This window comes from Gallus gallus, chromosome Z (assembly GCF_016699485.2).
Source record: "Gallus gallus isolate bGalGal1 chromosome Z, bGalGal1.mat.broiler.GRCg7b, whole genome shotgun sequence".
In the NCBI taxonomy this organism is placed as follows: Eukaryota; Metazoa; Chordata; class Aves; order Galliformes; family Phasianidae; genus Gallus; species Gallus gallus.
In genome coordinates, this window is record NC_052572.1 from 35,477,210 (window position 1) to 35,486,487 (window position 9,278).

General features: G+C 41.6%; 1 long non-coding RNA gene across 2 annotated transcripts; it reads left to right on the forward strand.

Moving 5' to 3' along the window:
- Window positions 1-676: 676 nt before the first annotated feature.
- On the forward strand, window positions 677-1,138 carry LOC121108490. 2 transcript variants are annotated; one of them, XR_005843030.2, is made up of 2 exons: window positions 677-780; window positions 888-1,138. It is a non-coding gene; the product is annotated as an uncharacterized LOC121108490 (long non-coding RNA). The 2 variants fall into 2 exon arrangements; XR_006932494.1 differs by having other exon boundaries at window positions 909-1,138.
- The last annotated feature ends 8,140 nt before the right edge of the window (window positions 1,139-9,278 follow it).

The window sequence follows — 9,278 nt, forward strand, 5'->3', positions numbered from 1 at the left end:
AGAGCAATACAAGTTTCAACTCCACAGGCATGCCTGCAATTATAGGATAGTACCATGCCTGCATCTGAAAGTACAAAGAGAGAACTGATACCTTTTCCAGATTAGAAAAATTCGGTGATTGTATTAAAAATCCTTTATACGCAGTGAACCTCCCGAAAAATGGCCACGGGCTGCTCCTTCGAAATGGGTTTGCTACTGAAAAGAGGAACACATCATCTGCTGTTTGAGTTTTTTTTTTACTGAAAGAGCGGAGTTAACAAAGATCATCAGCCTTCTTTTCCTCCCGAGCATCGCGTTTGTGGTGGTTGCACGCATTTGGCCGCACGCCATCTAGAGGCTGTTCAAACCTTAACCCAAATAAAAACCACCCGCCTGTGATAATCAAAACTCAAAGAAACGTCAATAGGAAGCCTTGAAATTTGAAGAGAACCAACGTTTGCCCGTGCTGTAATTATTCTGATGCTGCCCCTTCGAAATGACCTGGGGAAGCAGTGCTGTAGCTGTGGTGGCCTCAGAACACAGGAAGGACTGATGTGCAACATATTGCGCATCTGAAACAGAACTGTTTCAGAACGGCATTTGCTTAATTATGAGGTAGGCAAGGGGGTATAGAGCGAACAAAGGCAAAACAGACGCTACAGGGAGGGATGTCGAGGGGGGACGAGCCAAGGAATGCAGCCTTCTCTCTCCTACGCCGTGCTCACGCATTGGTTCAGGCTCTGACGTAGGAATTCCACTACAACCTGCAAGTCACGATAACTCAGCATCTCCATCTCAGGGGTGGGGAATGCGATAATAATATCATGTGGTTATGGAGTTTGATTTTCTGCAAGTCGGGACAATAAGAATGTTTTTTGTTTGTTTGTTTGTTTGTTTGTTTGTTTCAGCTGTACCTTTTGGCCTTGCAGGAAAGAAGAATCTCAGCTTGCACTTCCAGTACCCACAGAAACACATGCTATGCAGCCTAAAAAATATACAGGATGCATATGTGTCTGATGATTCTCCTGCCGCTGCTAACTTTGGCCTCAGAAATACTACCTGCATTTAAAACCACACACTCTTCACTCTTATAATTTACTAGTATTGTCATTCTAAATATATCCCAAACTGCAAATTAAAAGACAGCTTTCCCAAATGATAAACTTATCTATTTATGGATAGTATCTATTTATATCTATTATCTAATATCTATTTATATCTATTTCTCTAAGCGTGGGAGTTAACCTTCAGCTGTAGATGTGAAAAATAGAGACAAATTCATTACTGGATGCTAGCTTTCTCACTAACTTCTGCACAGGAGCTTTGTTTAATAGGCACTAACAAAAGTCATACCGTATTGTGTTGCGAATACCTGTTTTCTGTAATCTTCAATGAAGCAAATCAGTCACTGCATTTTGTTTATAGACTGACTTTTAGTTTATGGAGCCGCCTGTAACTGCCATTTCCAAATTGTAAGTGGTGTCAGCTACGTTATTAAACAACATAAAGTTTCTTCAAGTGAATAGCACAGTCATGTGAAATATGAAATTAACAGAGTGCTAGGACAGAGGCAGCAAATACACTGCAGCGGCAGGCGAGACTGATTGCAAAAGCTTTGACGGATTAAGTGGCTGTAAACACGAAGTTAGCACAGTATTTAGCAGGTAACTAAGGCCTCTTGATTTTTAAAGCCTGGCGTTGTTAAATGGCCCCTGTGGCTATCTGACACAGTTAAGCGCCTGTTGCACGTATGCAGGAAACACGCCAGTCAGGAGTACTCTCCATCTGCTTTGACTCACTGTTGCTATTGGTTTGACGCGAGTTTCTTTTGCACGAGGGAGTAAATAATGCAGTTTTCAGATTTGTTCATAAATCAGCTTGATTCTTTGCAAACCTCACAACGTGCCAATTAATACAACAAGAGAAAATGAGGCTGCTAAATGTCATTCAACCTTACAAAGAATAGTCTCAACACAGGTTTGGATTTCTTTGCTCCTGCAGCCAATCTTGTCTTCCTCTTCCATCCCCACCCTTTCTTGTGCAAGTAGGCTTCCCTGACCATCCTGATACTTCATGTCCCATCCTTTTTCTAATTGTTTTCTTTCAGCTCCTTGCAATAACGTCACCATGGTGACATCATCACCTTTTAGTATTTCCATGGTGTTCAGAATGCCTTGTGGACATGCCTGATGACCACAGACGTATGCTGTTTCATCCATCCAAGAGCAGCCAACGTGTTCCCTTAGCCAAAGTGACTGCGTGATCTGGGTGACATGGTCAGCCAGTCGTCATGCAATCCAGAGCGATGGGCACCATCAATTCATACTGTTATGGGCAAATGACCACTTGTCAGTTAGGGTAAGGTTTTCCAGACTCTCAGCCCGGACCACATCCGAATAGAGGAAGACAGTGGAGATGGAGGTTACTGTGCTGTATTTGTATTGATAGAGCTCAGCTCCCACTTTTCATACTGCTGGGGCTGGATACAGAAATGCATGCCTGACTGTCTTGGGTGCTGTCTCCAGTCACGATGAAATTGAAGCTGTGTCAAATATGAGTGGAAACTCTTCTCCAGACCTCCTCTGAATCATAGAATCACAGAATGCCTTTGGGTCGGATGGGACCTTAAAGATCATTCAGCTCTTGTTGACTTGATCATAACCAAGTACCACATCATTTATTCTGGTTTGTTCCCCCTGCTGGCTCCAAATACTGGTACATCATAATGATAAATCTGACTGTGAGCTGTAGCCATGAGGGTGGTACTGGGGAACCAAGAGAAAGATGCTGTTAAGGTACCTCTGTGCCTTCCAGCTAGACAAAAAGTTTTGTGCAGATCATGGCATGCCAGAGTAAAACTGGGGAAGAATCAATGGCTAGAAACTAATGAAAATAGGGAATATGGCAGCTTGCTAATTATTGAAGCCATCTTGTCCTGAGGCTAGAAATAAAAAATGGAATAGTCCCAGTATGAGAAGAACACAATTCAAAGAGAAATATACATATGGTGTAAGCCATTCACAGGACTTAGTCCACAGAAGTATACAGTTGTGGTAATCTCATACTCACTGTCATCAGTTTTTAGTCATTTTCCCCTTTGGACTTTGCCATGGACTGTAACTGTCACTGCTTTTTGTCTCTATAGAGTTGAAAGAAGCCATAGAGCTGTCATTTTTTTTTCTTTTTTTTTTTTTTTCAATGGAAATGAACTTTGTTTACCACAGAAGGAAAAACAAAACTCAGTGTTTGACGCACTACGTGCACATTTGATCAATTTTGCTTGGTGTGAGATGTCCAGCATGCAGACCACGTAGATTGTTTGCAGCCATTGATCAAACCAGCTGACAGTGCAAAACACAGCCACAAGAAGGGATGTAATTTTGGCTTTGGGTTTTTTTTTTTCTTTTTTCTTTTTTTTTTTTTTTGTCTAAATGAAAAAGTTTAGAAGGAATAGCCTCATCGGTCTGCTAGCTTTAAAAACAGGAAGAAGAGTCTCTAAAGTTCCTAGATTTTTTGAGGCTGTCTTTTTTTGTTTAGCGATGGTCAACGTGACTCAGTCGTTCCTTCTGCCAAACAGTGAGAATTCATAACGTCTGATAGTTGCCCCTAAGTGATTCCTAGGGAACAAATATTTTAACCTGAGGAATTCCTTTTCGTCCTTTCAGATTTATAAATTGGCAAGGCTTCTTGGTTGGAAAGTGAGTGGGGGCTGACCAAAGCAGCGCTGTTTTTCTTTTCATGGAACTTGGCTTTTAAGGATCAGGATCTACATGGATTTATGTATCCCCCTGAGTTTAAGATATTTATGTCTCTTATTTGGATTGTAGCCTCTCTTATCTTGGGCTATATAATGTTTCAAGTTGAAGAGCCTAACTCTCCTCGCACCAGCAGCAGGATAAACCAGCAAGGACTTCGCTGAAGTATAAAACTGGGACATAAAAACTCCATCAGGCCTAAAATGTTTAAATAAAGTTCAAAATATAAGCATCTGTGTTCATTAGCATGCTTTCTTCTGGCTGAGGAATGAAATGGATTATTCCAAGCAATAAATAATCACCTTTGTCCCCCTCCGTTCTTCTTCCAACAATTTTCCGTCTCATGCCATTAGAATACCTGCCTTCTTAAAGATGATACAACGCTGCTTGCGTGCTGCAAAATTCACAGACGAAAACAAAACTTTGCAGCAGAAAAACAAAGGGCCACTTCTCACAGGGGAACAAACTGAATGTTTGGACTGGTGGGCCGTGCAACAGCACTGCTGTGCTGCCATTCAGGTTTTTCATTAATAGCAAGTAGCAAGTTGTGACCTGTAATCAAAGTGAGTGATACATTGCAGAGATTTTTCTTTGTTGTATGCAATCTGTTGAAACACTGGCACATAACCTGAAGGGGTCAGGGGGAACCCTGTGGCAGTACTTGCCTGTACAGCTTTAGGTATAAATAAACGTTATGTTCTGTACATTCATGGTATGTGTCAAACTGAAAAAGAGGGAGCAGATGGAGCTGCCTCATTCATGAAGTTTGCAGAAATGATGCTGAACTTTCTGTGGTAATCAGTGATCTCTAGTGTATGCAAGTATCCCCATTTCCTTTCCAGTTATATCATAGAATCACAGAATCTTAGAATGACCTGGGTTGGAAAGGACCATAATGATCATCTAGTTTCAATCCCCTGCTATGTGCAGGGTTGCCAACCACACTGTAGTTAGACTATTATTTATTTGAACATGAATTTCTAACACTTCAGCCACAGTCCCTTTAGAGTTGGTCGCTTTTATGCTTTTCCTTCATATACTTAACTATCTGATGTTGCATCTGGAACTGTTGTTGTCCTGGTCATGCCTTCCCCTTTTATGTCTGTCATTGCTCTACTCAGTATGTTTCAAAAGAGGAAACGGTACCTATGCTAGCAAAGATAAAGCTCTGACAAAGGCAGGAGGAGGCACCCAGGTTAAAAGACTGATTACTATATGACATCAAGCCATGCAAAACCTTAGCCCAGCAGCCAAGTGAGTGCAGTGCCTTCCAGCTCCAGGACTCCAAAATCCAAGGATACAATGCTGACACTCTATCTCCAACCGCTTTGCTAACTCAGGAAAGAGAAAAGTTCTTGGCACATCTGAATTACTCCTGGAGGCTCTTCAACTGGGCAACCCTCCTCTGCAAAATTTCTGCACCATGTTGGATAGTTATTTTTCCCCTGCCAGGCAGCTTTGTTATGGAACTTGCAGATCCACTTCACACAGTCTGAAAAAATAGGGCCTAATGATTTTAAACAGTACTGCAAAAGTCTTCCTTCTCTTCTGTCTCACTTCCTTTTTCTTTTTTTTTTTTTTTTCCATTTTCCATCCCTGCACGTCTCCTCATATTTGCCTTTCTCCTCTGTTTTCTTCTAAGTTCTGCAAAAGCACTGTCATCTGAGGGAGCAACTGACCACAGGGCATTTATTTGTACACAAATAATATTTTACCATGGCAACCTCATTTTTTTTCATTATGCCCTTCTCCGGATGATGAAGTTGCATTTGAACAGATGGGCATTCTGCTGTTTCTTCTGCAGCTGGTATCTAAAACTGTGTGCAGTTGGGACACCACAATATAAGTAGGACACAGAACTATTAGAGAGCATCCAAAGGAGGTCTACAAAGATGGTGAGGGGTCTAGGGGACCCCTCTAGGGGACAAGACGTATAAGAATTGTCTGATTTGTTCAGCCCAGACCAGAGGCTGAGGGGAGGCCTCATGGCAGCTTACAGCTCATGAGGGGACTGGAAGGGGAGCACTGAGCTCTGCTCTCTGGTGACAGTGATGTGATATGAGGGAACAGAATGCAGCTGCATCAGGGGAAGGTCAGGTTGGGGGTTATGAAAAACTTCTTCACCAACAGGATGGTCAGGCATGGAACAGGCTCCCCAGGGCAGTGGTCATGGCACTGAGCTGCCGGAGTTCAAGAAGCCTTTGGGTAATGCTCTCAGATGTAGGATTTGAATTTTGGGCATTACTATGTGGAGCTAGGAATTGGACTTGGTAATCCCTGTGGATCTCTTCCAACTTGGGATATTCCATGATTCTGTAATTTTTGTCCACCGGAACCTATAAGTTCTTCTCAACAGAGCTGCTCTCAATGAGTTCTTCTCCCAATCTGTACACGTCTGGAATTGCTCTGAGCCAAATGCAGCACCTTGCACTTGGCATTGCTGAGCTCCATTAGGTTCATGTGGGTCCACTTCTCAAGCTTTCCCAGGTCCCTTTGGATAGCATGTCTTCCTTCTATTGAATAGACTGTACCACTCAACTTAGCATCATCTGCAGGTTTGCTGAGGGTGCAGTCAATCCCACTGTCTATGTCATTGATAAAGTTGTTAGACAACACTGTCCCAGGATGGGCCCCTGGAAGAGAGCACACATCACAAGTTCCCAGCTGCACATATTGCTGTTGAATACAACCCTGACTGCAACCATCCAACCAATTCCTTACCCACTGAACTGACCACCCTTCAAATCCATCTCTCTCCAATTTAGGAACAATGTCAAAGGCCTTACAGAAATCTGGGTGGTTGATATCTGTTGGTCTTCCCCTGTCAAAGATACACTTGTTTTGAAATTAATATTTTGACTATAATTTTGCAGGGAGCCTCTATTATAAATCTATATACATTTGAGTCCGCAAGTTCATATACAGCATGAAGACTTCCTTTTAATCTGGACATGATCTTCCATTGAAGCATTTATTATTGTTCTTATGCGTATGCTAATATGTAAGTAGCTGAAGTATCATTCAGTAACATATCTGAATCTTAAAAGAGTTAAGTGATATCATTCATCATAGAAATCGATTGGTACTTGCAGAATATAAAGCAGAAGACTTATTTAGAATCTTACTGAACTATTTAAAAAACAGACTTCACTTCCTAACTGTCCCTGTTGTCTGACCCCAGCCAGGGTTGAGTGCAGGAAAAGATGAAAAGTTGGATGACAGCTGTTGCGTTAGGATTAGGGAAACTTTTGCCTCTATGCATTTTCAAACAGGGGGGTTGGATTTGATGATCTCTTGAGATCCCTTCCAACCCCTACGATTCTGTGATTCTGTGAATTAAGTATCAGTCAGTGTATGACTTTCAATCATTTATCTGAAAGCGAAGCCACTTTAAAATATATGCTTAGAGTTACACATAGAACAACAATACACATCAAATCCTATCTCACAGAAATATTTACTGAAGTGAACGGATACTGCACTGGAAGGAAGGGTTTAAGAATATGATTTCTGTTGATTCCCTTACTCCCAATATCATCTTTGGAAATCCCAACAGATTTTCCATTCTTCATGCTCCTGTCTTAAAGTTGGTAAAAAACCATCATGTTTACCTCAAAGCTATTCACTTTCCCAGTCCCTAGAACAGGGAGCTCTTCTCCCCGACAGTGACTAAGTGCTGTCTAACAGTGTCCAAGCGTTTGTTCAAAAGAAAACAAAACAAAACAGAAACAAAGTAACAAATAAATCGAAGCAATAACAGACAACGAGACTGCTAATGGACGTTTTGTATGGAAGATCATTTTTTATTTTGAGGAAATCAAGCTATGGTTTTCCATTGTACGTACCAATAAATTTTGAAATAGCTTAATCAGCTTGTACCGCCACAACAGTGCAGCTCAAGCTAATATTTCTAAATCCCATAATGGAGAAGCCAGCTTTAGAGCAGGGTGATAACAAGATTTGTTGGGCCTGATGGGAACGATGCAGTCTGGACCTCACGCTGTTTTCAATCAAGACTCATCAAGTTTGAGTCTGAGTCCATGAATCTGGTGAACCAATTATTTTCAATGTTACTCTCCGGTTTTGTCCATGAACCAAAATATCCTTTAATATGGAATATGGAATAATAGTATCTTCTCCTTCTCTCAAAGGTCATTTCATAACTGCTTATCTTTAGTAGAGCAGCTGGGGAGTTCTTCCATGGAAGGCCTTCTCTTTGCTTTGTGAGGCCAAGTCTGCCTACAGATGTTGTAGCCTGGATTTAAGTGGGGAAACTCCTTTAAATGTGTGCATGTGGAAAGAATACTTTTCAGCAGGATTATCTGCAGTCACCATATGCATAAAGTTGTCCATCTCACTTTGCCTTCCTTATGTCCCGCTCTGCAAGGTTGTGCTTCTGTGGTTGTGAACCTACTATCTTTCTTTTCTCAGCAAGTGGGTCACAAGCCTTATGGCATGAGGATATAGAAGGGATTCTCTGGCATAGATCAAGCATGGGTATCGTCCTCATACTCCTCCACCTGACCATTTATGTAACAGTGGCTGGCACTCTGTGTGTTGACTGAAAAGGATAGAATTGGCAGTTGAAAGTAAGGACCAATCCCTTCATCCTTCAACAACTGGATAGGCTAGCAGGCGATTAACAAGGCTTGTAGCCAATGTTTAGGTATCTTACAGTCCAGTCATCCCCCTAGTTTAAAAAACACATGTAAATCAGACCTTACAGCTGTTATAAAACAGTAATTAGCTGTAAAACTGAGCTTTTATGCTCAGTTTATTTCTTCAGCATCTGTGTGGTTTTTCCACAGAGGAAGTTGCAGTTTGCTGGTGCCAGCAGAGTTCTTACAAACAGAAACAAATCACTGGGATTTAGTTTGTTTAATAACTTCACATGCAGATGTCATTCTTGACTGTTTCTTTTGCGCCTGGTCTCTGCATGAGATTTTTAAAGTATTAACCAGTGGAAGCAGCAGGGAAGAATAGCTACCCTGAATGAAGATGAAATATGTGGGGACAATGTGCCACAGTCATGTAATTTGTTAATACTAAGCTATATCAGGCTGCTCAGAGCAGAGCCCTCCAGAACTTTCCACATAACCAGTTCAACTGAATGAAAGAAAAAATTATTCTCTCAGCTACTCTGAAAAGCACACAGATGTGTCTGCTGTGCTAATGTGTGGCTCAAGCTACAGATGGCAGTGGTAGGAGCTTTCCCTGCTCCTTCAGTTTGTCACTTGCACTTTGCCACTAATAGAGCAACATGATAGCAGTCAGAAAAAAATCAGATAAAACCATCAGAACATTTTTCAGTCTTCTCCTTAGCAACACAAAAGGGGGTCCTTAATCAGTTTGCTGTATCTTTGTAGCTCAGTATCTTCATAGAGAAGCAGGACTGTAATAATTTTCTGCTTGATTTATGACATAGTTCAGCCCATAGGGTCTAACCACGACCGAGTCCCTAGAAACAGTGTGTGTAGTACACAAGAGCTGCAATAAGCCAGATATCAACACTGAACAGGGCACAACTGTATGCCTCTGTTAATG